A 12,546-nucleotide genomic window follows, 5' to 3' on the forward strand; every position below is an offset into this window, starting at 1 on the left:
TCCCACGCCTCGGCGCCGGTAAGCGGGGAGGTAGCGGAGCTCGGCGCGCTGCGCGCGGCTCCCTGCCCGCTCCTGCTTGCGGGGCAGTGCTGCTGCGCGGCTCTGCTCGCCACTGGCGCTCCGCTGCTGGGGAAGGAGGGTCCCCTCCCCGAGTTTAGGGGAGCCGCGGCGCCCTTCAGAGCAGCGGTGGCTCGTTTGTTCTGTGCTTTCTACCTTACCTTGCTTCACTTGTCTTGAGCTTGGGGCAGGGGCTGGCAGAGCTCTCGGTGTCTTGAGTGCAGTTCGGGTTGTCAGCTCAGCTAGCTCTGAGGGAGGGTGTTCTGTAGAGGAATCTGTCGCTGCTCAGCCTTTGCTACCTAGATGTTTTTCTGTGATGTTTTGTAAAGAAGTCAATTCTTCCTGAATACTGCTTTATCCCCCTGCCTTTGCATACTTCCTTTCTAAGGGTATGACTTGATGCCTCTTGCCACAGTGGCACTGGGTCACAAACTGAGCTAGGTTGGCCATCAATGAAAATATTTTAGCCAACATATGTGCAGGTAAAACTGGTTAGAACAGAACTGCAGACTCCAGGGAGAGAAGGGTTTAGCCTATATTGTGTAAGTCTTGCTAATGCCGAATTTGCAAGTTCCCCTCCCTGCAGGGAAGTGTATGTATTTTATCTAAAAAAGGAAAAACGTGCCATTCTCAGGGTGTGCAGTAACGTTAGTGTTTCACTGACGCGTATCTCCTTGTGATGTAAAAATAAGCTAAATGGAGGCCTCAGGAGACTTGTGGGCAAAAATACTTTTCTTCTTATAAACAGAAGGTGATTTCACAGAGACTCTAAAGTAGAACAACTTTAGGTTCGCATATCGTAATGCAAATCTTGTGTTCCAGTCACTGAAGTTTGGTTCGCAAAACTTTTATCTACTTTGATTCTACTATTTCCTTTTGCTTGTTTGCAGCACTTGATTTAAAGTGAATGTTTTCTATTCCAGTCAAATTGAGAGATCTTGCTAGGATGTTAATAATTATTGCATGTGATCACTATTATGTTGTTATGCATTCCAGCTAGGCAAAGAATGTATTCATTTTCTTATACGTCACTTAAATACACACACTTCAGACACTGAAATCTGAAAAGGGCTGAGGACTTCTGTTAATGATCCACCAGCAGCTGCTAACACCTCTTGGAAGTGCTCTCTCTTTTAAGAATTTGATTATTAAGACCCCTTGGGTTGTGTTTCATTTATATCATAGGCAGTTGTCTTTCATAGGAAGTGACTCCCCCTCTATCAAGGACTGATATTTTGGACTGCTGTATTCATGTATCCTCTGTACACATGAATCCCAAAGCAATCCCCTCTGAGAACAGGCTGCATAGTGCTTTTTCATTTAGTCAGAATTTGAGGTGGATGAAAATACTTGCTTGCCACTGCATATTATTGTCTGAGTTGGAGTAAAGGATTTGTCTGTCAGTTTTTTACCTGGTCTGTGGACAATGAGAAGTCATGGTCTATTTAGGCGAGGGATGTGAAAGATCTAGAAAACCTGTGTATTAGTAGAGGCCCTGAATTTTCTTTATGGGACCCACAAGTACAATGGAAAAATATTTATGATCTATAAATAGAAAAAGGTCAAACGTTTTGGCTTGTAGAATGAAATAATAGGTAATAACAGTTGATGACATCTGATTCAAATTTGAGAAGTGTTAAGTGGGCAAGATGTAGTCTTATCCAGACCTGATATGCCAGCTTCCTGCAGTATTCTTTAGCTATTTCAGCAGTAATCAGAACCTTATGATACGGCCATAAGCTACCATCCCATGTTTGCTCTGAATTCAAAGATTGTTACCTCACTACTCCCAGTCACGGTCTGAAGATTAGCCTCATTGTTTGCTTCTCAGAGTGGGGCTATGACGGTGTGATACAGAGCCTATCACTGTAGGAGACTTACTCTTTTGCCATGGGTCTTCTGTGATTTTGACTGAATTGCTTCATCCCCTTCCATTCTGTGTGGAATTTATAAGCTAGGGAAAGCTTTGTATCATATTCTGTCTGTGCTATTTCGTCTGTGGGCCTTCCACCTCAATTAGAAGTCTTAGGCATTTCTGCAGTACTAGTTTGTAATCTCGTCAGTCTTTTGTCATTGCTGTATAATGGCATGTGCAACTAAGCACTGAAGAGGCAGTTACAACTGAGAGTAAGAGTCCAAAGGTTATGGTTTATCATTGCAAACTGAAACAAATCTGCACCTGGATGTTTTTCAATGAAATAAATAATTAAACATGCCCTGCAATATTATTACTAGTGATGACATTTTGTAAACAGAAGGAAAAGTCCCTTTTATATACTAGGTTTAGGAATGCAGAAACAAGGTATTGTTAACATTTAAACTAGATTACACTTGGGAGCGTGAAAGATTTTTGAAATGGTTGGCTGGCACAAATCTTTCTTCATCTTGCTATTGCGTATACTGTTCTTATCTTTCTTACTTAATTGAAGGCTTCCTTGTGTTTGTTTTTCCAAAACCAGCCTGTCGAACACATTGTCAAAGCATCCGTCTAAGGTCAGGCTTTTAAGAAATAAAATGCTTGGTGTTCACCTAGGGATTTCCATATATGTGTACAATAGGCAGAGTATACATTATGCTTTGAAGTGTGCTCTGTGACTTTTTCTGTAACTGATGTGTGAAGAGTTATGGGAAAAACTCCCCAAAACATTGTGTTTCCCATTTATTACACTTTTCCCTGAGCACTGGACAATAGTTGGTGTTGCAAAGGGAGGTATTTGTTTAGACAAATGATCCAGGAAAGCGAGTCCTGTGTCATACTTCTTTTAAAAGGGGATTTTGCAACTGAAAGTATTTCTAGATTTTTGTTTCTTTTGAAACAGTCCTGTCGCTGACTTAAACTTATTTAGCTCTTCAGGACCCACTTCCAGTATTTTTGTGTATGAACATAGAGAGTTTCATTGGCTTTAAAAGTGGAGTCAGTAATTTTATTTCTCAGTTCTCCTTTTAAAAGCATGGTTCCTCAGTTTATCCTAGAAGTGTAAAAGGCCATGGGAGTTGAGGTAAGAGGGCCTGATGAGAGCTGGCACAGCTCTGCTAAGTGGAATGGCGCGCTGGTAGAGCAGTGCTGTCTAGGGAATCAACACCTTTCCTGAATGCTAGGTGAAGTTCCTTCCTACTGGATGCAGAGGCTACACCGCTCTCGGTGATGATATCTCTCTCTGCAGATATAAATGCTGGCAGGGAACTCGCAGAGAGTCTGTCAAGTTTGCATCTTTTGCTTGCGTATCGGAGAAGGGAGGCTTCTCAGATGCTTAATGCCCTTACAGTGCAATGCATGTTTACAATCAATGGCTGCCCCACCCTGTGTCCTCTCCAAGCACAGCTGTTTCCTTTCATTGAAAGACTGGGGAAGGGCCTGTTTGCCAACAGGTTTAGTTGTGGAAGCTGTGCTCTTTGTAAAAACGGATGGTAGGATTAGGTGTTCCATTTTACAGAATGCCTATTTACTAAAAAGCCCTGGAGGCCACTGCTGCTTCCCCCAGAGTCTGGAGGTAAGACTTCTCCCAGAGAGCGCCAAGGTGGGACTTAAGGAGCCCTGGGCACACCTCAGGGAGTCGCTGTGCTGTCTCCCCATCTGATGAGGTAGGGCTCAGCTGGCTGTGCTGCAGTGTGTAGGCTCTGTTCTCAGCAGATAACTGTGCTGCCTTTTCCCACTGTACTGCATGTAAATCAACACGTGGCACTGGCAGCTGAAGTCTCTGGTACTCCTCCCTTTCTAGAATAAAACAACTGACCTCCTGAATTCTGCTTGTTTTTTCTGTTTCTGCTCATATGATTCTGTCGTCTTTGTAAGGGGGGTTCAGCCAGAAGCAGTATTTCGGCGATAGTGGTGTTCTCACTGGTGTGAAAGCCATCTTTTTTTTTCACAGTAGTTCTGCACTCTTAGCTTAAAGGTCCCAAGGCTTTGGGTCTGTTTGTCTGCTTTATGTGTTTGCTGGATCCTCTAGATTGGGAATGCTGTCTCCTGCAAGCCTCCATCTGGAGTTTAGGAACTGTATTCACACAGAAACATGCAAGCCATCCTAGTGAATACCGCTGAACTGCAGTGTCCGTGTTCTCCATAGCTAGGACATCATCCTTTCACTGCTAGAGACTTTCCATTTATGCAGGTTGGGCAAAGAGCACATCTCCATGCTTTACTTCTCAACTGTACCACTTGCTCAAATACAGTTTAAAGTTGGTAATTGTATGGTTTAGAGCTGCGGTACCGTAGTCTAGGCATCATTTCAGCCTTCGTTTCTTAATGAAGGTTCTGGGGAAGGTAGAAGAACAGAGTCTTTGGAGGCTGTTCAGTTTTGGTTGAGTTTTAATAAGGTGACTGCAAAACTGTCATCTTCAAGTCTGGTAAATTGACTCTCTGCAGATGCTCTTTTTGGCATGCCAAATTTGAGGCATTGCCTTCTGCTTTAATTAGCAAAATCCGCCTTTGTTTGCTTGCTTCTGGATGAAGATGGGTTGGAAATGCTGACACTTTTGAAGAGTCAAACTGGAATTAGAAGACAATTTGCTAATAGGATTTGAAATGCTCAGAACTGAACTTTGACATGGGACCAGAGCTGTAATCCTCAAATTTGGGTAAACTTATTCACAGATGAATGGGAAAACTAAATTTAGTCTTCAAAGTTTTCTTGAGATTGGTGGGAGAGCACTGCATCATGTCGTATTGGTTCAGTCTGTATGTGATCTTCTTATCAAGCTGGAAAGAGTTTTAAAAGTGTAAGCCATAGTGACTTCCTTTAAGTGTTGTGGGACCTCATTTAAATAAAGGCCTTTCTTATTTTAACTATGGTATGTTTAATGTATACTCCGCTTGAGCATGTAATGGTCTGCAGTTGTGTGGCAGAGACCCTATAGTTGCCTAAAATGATTTCACTTCACACGCAAAGGTGAACTCTCCTTTTCAAGCTAGTTTGTTTTGGAGGTCAGGTTTTTGTGTTTTTTTTTTTTCCCCTTATCAACATGCTTTAAATCTGTAAATCTCCATATGTGGTTTGTTTCACTTGAAACTATGTAGGAAATTTCCTTCTTCCTAGGAAGATTTTTTGAGAATGAAAAAACTGCTTAAATTTTAGTGGAGTAAATGCAAGTAGGAGTTCTACCACCCTTAGAATTGCACTGTGGCTGTGAACACCTCACTTTGGATATATCTACTGTTGTTCTGAAATGCTTTGGAACTTCTGACATGAATTATAGGGACATCCCTGTGGGTTTTTTGCTGCAAAGCTGTGGGTCAGTTCTTGCTTTGAACTTAATCCTCCTCCCTGTGATCATCTTGCACCTGTACAGGAAGCCCTGGGGGGTATGATGTGCTGATTGTGTATGCAAGTGACGCCACTGAATGGTGTCAGTACCTCCAGAATCTCTTCCTCTTTACTCGGCATGTTCAAAAGCATCGGATTCTGAGCTACCAGCTGGAAGGCGAGTCTGCCATCTCCCACCAGGAGCTGGACCTGTTCAACAAAAGTCGGAGCATCATCCTTTTGCTGTCTGCTGAGCTGGTGCAGAGTTTTTATCTCCCTCCTGTCCTGCAAAGCCTTCAGGAAGCTTTATGGCCCCCGTACAAAGTAGTCAAGCTGTTCTGCGGTGTTACGGACTGTGATGACTATTTGACCTTTTTCAAAGACTGGTCTCAGTGGCAAGAACTCACAAATGATGATGAGCCTGATGCTTACCTTGCAGCTGTCAAGAAGGCTATTTCAGAAGGTAAGGTAGCAGCCATGGAGTTGTGCTTCCTGGTCAGGGGTTGGAGGAGGGAGATACATGATATTGTTTATCCTTATTTTAAGACTGGTAATGTGATTTTTTTTTTTTTTTTAATTGAAATAGAAAACTAAAGCAAATTGCACAGCCCTTGTAAACTAGGAAGTTTTGCAAGCCATTTTTTCTGTGCCTGGTCAGTTGATCCCTAATTCAGGAAAGATTACCAGTGACTCACAGAGAACTTCTGAATTTGGAGGTTATCTTAGGTGCCTGGTTTTGAATGCAAATTGAAAATAAAAACTGCGTCTCTCTAAAGTTGTGCCTGTAAATATTGTGCCCTGAAGTTTATTGACCCCAATCAATGGAAAATTATTTCCTTCAGACTTACATTTCTGTCATACCAGAACGAAAATAAGGTTGTCTAGTATGTATTCTCTAGCAGTGGGTCTAAAGTTGGAGATACAACCATGCTGGCAACAGATCAGCTCGTTACCTGTGATGGAATGGCAGAGATTAAGTGGAGAATTGCACTGATAGCCTTAAAAATAGCCCAACTAGTCTGAAAGTGATTACCCCATAACATGCACAGAGGACTTACTAGTGCAGAAATATTAACAACTGAAGCCCAATGTACCGAGTTTTAGTTGAGTCTGAACTTTTCTAAACTCTAGAGACTCCTTTCTCATAGTTTATGTTGAAATGAAGGTGGAGAACTCTGGGGAGTTGTGCTGGTCAGGATGTTTTTATGACACTGCCATACTTAGCGTTATAGTGTTCTTTGTCAGCCTGAGCAGGATTGGAGTCCTGTGGTTGCATCTTGGAGTAAGGTTTATCTTTATCTAGTGGCATAAATGAGGAAGTGCAGTCTTCTAGTGTGTCTGGTGTTGTGCGCATAAAGGTGCTTTATGCTAGAATTACAATGGCAATAGTCATGATGACAAATATGTCACAGTAAAAATAAATTTTGAAAGTCATGATACTGGCCAAAACAGTCCCTGTGAAAGAAGATGACTTGGTGATTGTGCTGAAGATGGCATTCTCGGGTAACCAGGTCACAACAGATGTTTCCTAGTACCTTTTAAAAACCTGCAGAAACTAAAGTTTGCATCTCCCTTTCAAATACCCCTAAAATATCTTGGTTTCCTAATGGATAACCTAGGGCTAAAGTAGTCTGGCTCCTTTGCTTTCAGTTTGGAAGGAGGCAGAAAACAGTGGCTGACCTTTTGTAGTCTGAAAAATAAAACTGGCCAGAGATTAAATTAGCTTTTCTGACACTTTCTGGGAAAAGTAAAAGTTTGTTTACTGTTTTTCTCCCAACTTGGGTCTACAGCATGACACCAGTGTTTTATTGATTTTAAATATGCTATTTAAAGTTAGGGAGATTTAAACAACATCCCCCTGGATTGCTAGTGTTAATGATTTTACTTAACATGTCCTGAGGACTGCCAGAGTAGGAGTTCTAGTGTAGATGAAGAATGTGTGAGAGTACAAAGGGATGTTGATCCTGAAATTGCTTCCTGGAGCCAGCTCTCACTGGTCTCTTCTGTCATGCTGCATTCTGAGTGCACAACACTGGGCAGAAGAAAGACTCCTGCTTTGTGGGCTGTAGGTGGGGTGGGAAGCATTGAGTGTTTCTGTCCTTCGTTAGATGGACTGGCTGTAGTGGGAGGTTTCATGTAGCCAGGTGGATCCCTACTAATGAGAGGCTTTCACCTTGTTTTGGGTGCATTAAAAATCGAAGAGATTTTGAGGTGAAGGGAAGGGGATGGGCATGGGAATTGATCAGCTAGAAACCACTCTGGATCAACTGCTTCTTTCTATAGAGAGAAGCTGTGTTTGTCAACATGAAGCACATAAAATCTGAATTTTATGCTGGGAAAGTGTATCTGTTGGCAGTGGTGTGCTGAATGCAGAGCCTTGTCAACTGAAGAGCAGCCTCTGCTTTCTTGATGTTGGAGTCAATGAATTGTATTAAGCTGACCTGTCTCTCTTCCTCCATTTCCGACAAGTGGTTCTCTGCAGGTGAGCTAGCTCTCTGTGCGTACAGCTGTCTGCCTCTTGGCACACTGGACGCTATGCCTGGGTGACCTGGGTGCTGGATCTTCCCAGCACTTCTCAGAGCCCACCCTGGGAGGGGGCAGAGGTGAGTCTTATTGGTAACACTACTGTCTGTTTGAGCAGCCAGGGAAGTACATCTTGTATGCCTGGCTGTTAGTGAGCTGGCTGCCATACATCTATGGCAAAGCTTCTTTTGAGTAAGGCACTACAGTCTGACTTCACAGCTGGATGTAGAGCCTTCTCCAGAGGTGTCATCTCTGCTGAAAGTTAGCATGTGCTGGAAAAAACCTGTGCTTTTGTGCTTTAGCTTTATGTAAGTGGTATTTTGAAAGGGAGACTGTGCTTTGGATTTTTGTTGTTGTTTCTATGTAACAAAAAAATCAGCTTATTTTCTGTTTTCTCACGTGAACAAGCATACATTGATCTCAAACGGACTTCAGCATGTATAGAAAATATTTGACCGAGAGAAAAAATTAGATAAAAACAAACTCATTTGCTATGGAGTCTGCTGTAGCATTTTCCAAATGGTTTGGTACACAAAGATTCAGAATTTCTGGACTTCTGTTACTGTTATGGGATCCCTACCTGATGCGAGCTGTTAGCTGCATGCAAGAGTTGGTAATATCAGGCTGTTTCTTCATGCACATCAAAGCAGTTGCTCTGGCAAGCCATCTGCTGTCACACTGACTCTTGTGAAGAAAGAACCTACTTAAGATAGGCTGGTTTCATGGCAAGAGTGTTGGGATGAATGTATCAGATCCTACCTCTGCGTGTGTGTGTGTGAAGGTCACTAGGTGAACTCTTCCATGGTATGATTCTACAGACCAAATTTTGCGAATGGCCTCAAATGCAAATGTTCTGATGCTTCCTCTGAAAAGGACAACCCCAGGTGCACATAGTTCCCTTTTTGGGTGAAACTGTGAAAACTTTCTTCTTGGTTGGTAATAAAAAATTAGCATCTGCCTTATAGTTTAGTTGCAGCCAACCCCAGCATGAGTTACTTAAAGTAAGTGTTTGTGACAGCAGACATGTCCCATAGAGAAACACAGCCCGTGCTCTGCTCCCAGGACTTAAGTGTTAGGATTTTGGATGACACAGGACACAGTGAGGGCAAATACCTCTCCAGAGCCTGCACAGTGGCCCTGCTCAGACTATGCTGTTGCCTCTAGCACAGCTGCTAGTCTGTGGTTGGTTTGGTGCATCATGGGAACATGACACCTCCAGAGATCACACGCTGAAAACTATTTTAATTTTTATTAGTTTAGTACAAATTCAGAAATGAGGAAGCACTCATCTAGCCTTGCTGAGAAGTAACTGTATGCTGACACTGACTCTTGCTCTATTATAGATGGGGCATTTCTACTACAGTTTCTCAGTCCTGGCAAGCTACAGAGGGCATGAAGGTTTCCATTTGCAGGCACTCCTTGTTATCTGTGGGGAAGTTTTTCAGGCTATGCAATAGCTGTGCTGAGGACATAGAAATGCTCAGGATGGCACTGTACAAGCCAGCTCAGGTCTGGCAGAGTATAGTCACCAGCCAGGGTGCAGTGACCAGACTGCTACTTAAGCCCTTTTTTCTGACTAGTGATACCACATCATGCTGTGCTGTATGCATTGGGCAGCTGGGAGTCTGTGTTGCACAGTTAGTCAGCAACATTTCTCTTCCTCCTGTGTTCTCAGAGCTCCGTTGACATCTGTTTTGTATTATGCACATTTCAACTTCTCCAGTTTATTTTAGACCCCACCTACCTTGAAAAATTTCAGATTTCTTGCTTTGAGTTGATGTTTCCAAAGCATTTACTAATTAATCAGTGGCTTTGAACTTTCTGTACCCAAGCAAACTCTTGCAGGGAAAAATTCGGGGAAGTCGACGTCTGCCTGAGATTGCTAAGGTGATAACTGAATGTAACAGCAGCTGTGAACTGTGCTGTTGAAGGACAAGTGCAGCAGCCTTGGCTGAGCAGAGCTCTCATGCAATGAAACGGACAAAGAAAGATCAGCACCAGCAAACTTTTTGCAAAATAGGAGGGTCAGAAGTGTGTGTAAGGAAGTATGTGGTGAATATAGAGGACAGTGGGCAGTTGGAAGGAAGATGAGAATTTTGCTGGAGACCTGTAGATGAAGAAGAGCTGGAATGTGACCCCACCTAGTGAGGGGCTCATAGAGATGTGCCAGAGACCAAGGCAGTGAGCTTTTGTGGCAGGGAAATGGCATAACAGAAACTGCATAAGCTGTTACCATTCTCCCTCCTGTATATGCCAAGGAATTGAATTAAATTCCTGGCTTTCACAACACTGGTGAAACCACAAATGAAACTTGAGAGCATATCACAGAATCATTCAGGTTGGAAGGGACCTCTTGAGATTATCTCTAAAGATAATCTCCCTGCTCAAGCATGGTCAGATGAAGCAGGTTGCCCAGGACTGTGTCCAGTTAGGTTTTGAATGTCTCTGCAGGTGGAGACTTCACAAGGTCCCTGAGCAACCTGTTCCAGTGTTTGACCACCCTCAGAGTAACAAAGTGTTTTCTTGTGTTCAGATGGAATTTCGTGTGTTTCAGTTTGTGCCCATTGCCTCTTGTCCTGTCAGTAAGGAGAAGAGTCTTGCTCCCTCTTTTTCATTCCCTCCCATCAGATAAACATTGATAAGGTCCCCCCAAGTTGTCTTTTCTCCAGACTGAATGCAGCCTCTCCTCGTATGAAAGATGCTGTGGTCCTGTAATCATATTTGTGTTCCTGTGCTGGACTCAAGCTGTAAAGATAAAATAACCTTGGAGTTTGAGGTCAGTTTGGACAGACGCATAAGATGTTCTCAAGTGCATTTCAACCCAGGGGGATGAAGTGGTAGTACATGGGAGATTCCCTTCAGCCTGATGCTTCTGTAATAATTTGATTGCTAACTTTTGCTCATTGCTGCCATTTAAGGCTAGAGCCCTAAATTCACAATCAATTTTTAAGTTTGGCAGGAGCTGCTCCCCTGTTACTTTGGGGGTTAATGATAAATGGTCTGTTCAGTGATGATATATAAATTCCTATTTGTTATGTATCTCGAGATTTCTGCTGAAAGGCAGGTTTTTCCTGGAGTAGTTCATTGGCTGATAGCCTTTCTGTGGAGTCAGTTTGTTCATTTGATTGCTCAGACAAGCTCTGTGTTAGGCCTTGATGCACTTACGACCTTCTGCTTTACCGTGTAACTATTTCAAGACACAAGCACAGTGAAATCCAGTGTTACCTGTTATCTTACCCTTATAGTTGAGATGTCCTGAGGAATGACAACGCAAATACCATAACCTAGAATAATACCCTGTGGCTTCTGTGGATAAATTTGAAAACTCTTTCCTTTCTTTCCCCCCTTAAAAATATGTTCACTCACATTGAATACTTTTAAGGGCAACTTTTCACTAGAAACCACAAAAACTACCAGACAGTAACAGAGCTGCACACTTTAGCATAGGACTGTGGTGATCTTATCTCAGGTGCCTACTACAACAATTCATTGAGGTGTGAGTGCTTTGTACTGTACAATGGCATTGGTAACCATTCCTCTGACAGTAGCAGATATCTGCTATATCTGTTGTGCTGTGTTTGTTTCTGGCAAGTAGCAGTCAGGACTACTCTGTCAGTGTAACACTGAGTCTTGCAGGTGAGGCAGTAGTGAAGGGGATGCTATAAACTGGGAACTGTAACCTCCCTCCCCACAGGTCCATTCTGTCCTGTATGGGAACATTTTCCTACAAGAGGGAGTAGTGTAGTGTGATTTCCAGTGTCTCTGGAGTTTACTGTTGCATGTGGAGGCAAAACAAGACCTGAATGCTGTATCAGCTCTTCCCTGTGCTGCTTGTTAAATTTCATAAAGCATGACCACTGAGGAACATTATAGGCAGAAAGTAATCCTGCTAGGAAGAGGCATGACATGGGCAAGTACTTTGTGGTGAAGTTGTGCCACCCCCTTAAAGGATACAAAAAGAGTTTTGTGAGTTAATTGGACATCCCTGGTCATCTTCTCAGAGAAGGATCATGAAGCTATGTCAGGTCAATGGCTCTATGAAATTATCTCCTTAATCTTTGGCCTTACAGAAAATGGTGCTTTGGGACCTGTTATAACTGTATCTCTGAGGCTCCAGTTTGTGAGCAGACCCCAGTTCATACAGCTCTAACTTACTGCTATGTTCCTCTAGCCCTGCTGGAGTCCCTTTAGTTGTCTGTATCAGATTCTAGCATTGTATTTTCCTCACCAGCTGATCTCCCCAAGCCCTGATACTGTGGTTCCCATGTCCTCATAATGTTCTTGAAGAGTTTCTAGTGCCATTCTCTGCATTTTGGCCCTTAGGACGTTCTAGAAACTGCAGATTGGATGTGGATGTCTGTGCCAAGTTTGTGATCTCTGCTTGCATCTTCAGAGTCTGTTTGGATAGCAGGAGTACAGTAAATGAAGCAAGCTGGAGGGAGGAAGGGACAGGAATCGATATACAGATACAGTAAAGGGACAGATGTGACAAATGTGAAACTGGGGACCATTTGGTGTTTGCTTTTGGCTCTCCATGCTCTGTACAGCAGTATGTTCTGAGTAGTCCTGTCTCAGAGAATTACATCCAGCATTTATTTCTGCCAGCTTGTTGGAGTGGCCTTGAAGACATGAGGTAGCATGATTATCTGCTGTACTGCGGTTCTCCCTCCCTCCCTCCCGCCCCCCCCCCCCCTTCCACCGCCAAACTAAAGCGAATCTTTACAAT

This window comes from Phaethon lepturus, unplaced genomic scaffold, assembly GCF_000687285.1.
Source record: "Phaethon lepturus isolate BGI_N335 unplaced genomic scaffold, ASM68728v1 scaffold55616, whole genome shotgun sequence".
NCBI lineage: Eukaryota > Metazoa > Chordata > Aves > Phaethontiformes > Phaethontidae > Phaethon > Phaethon lepturus.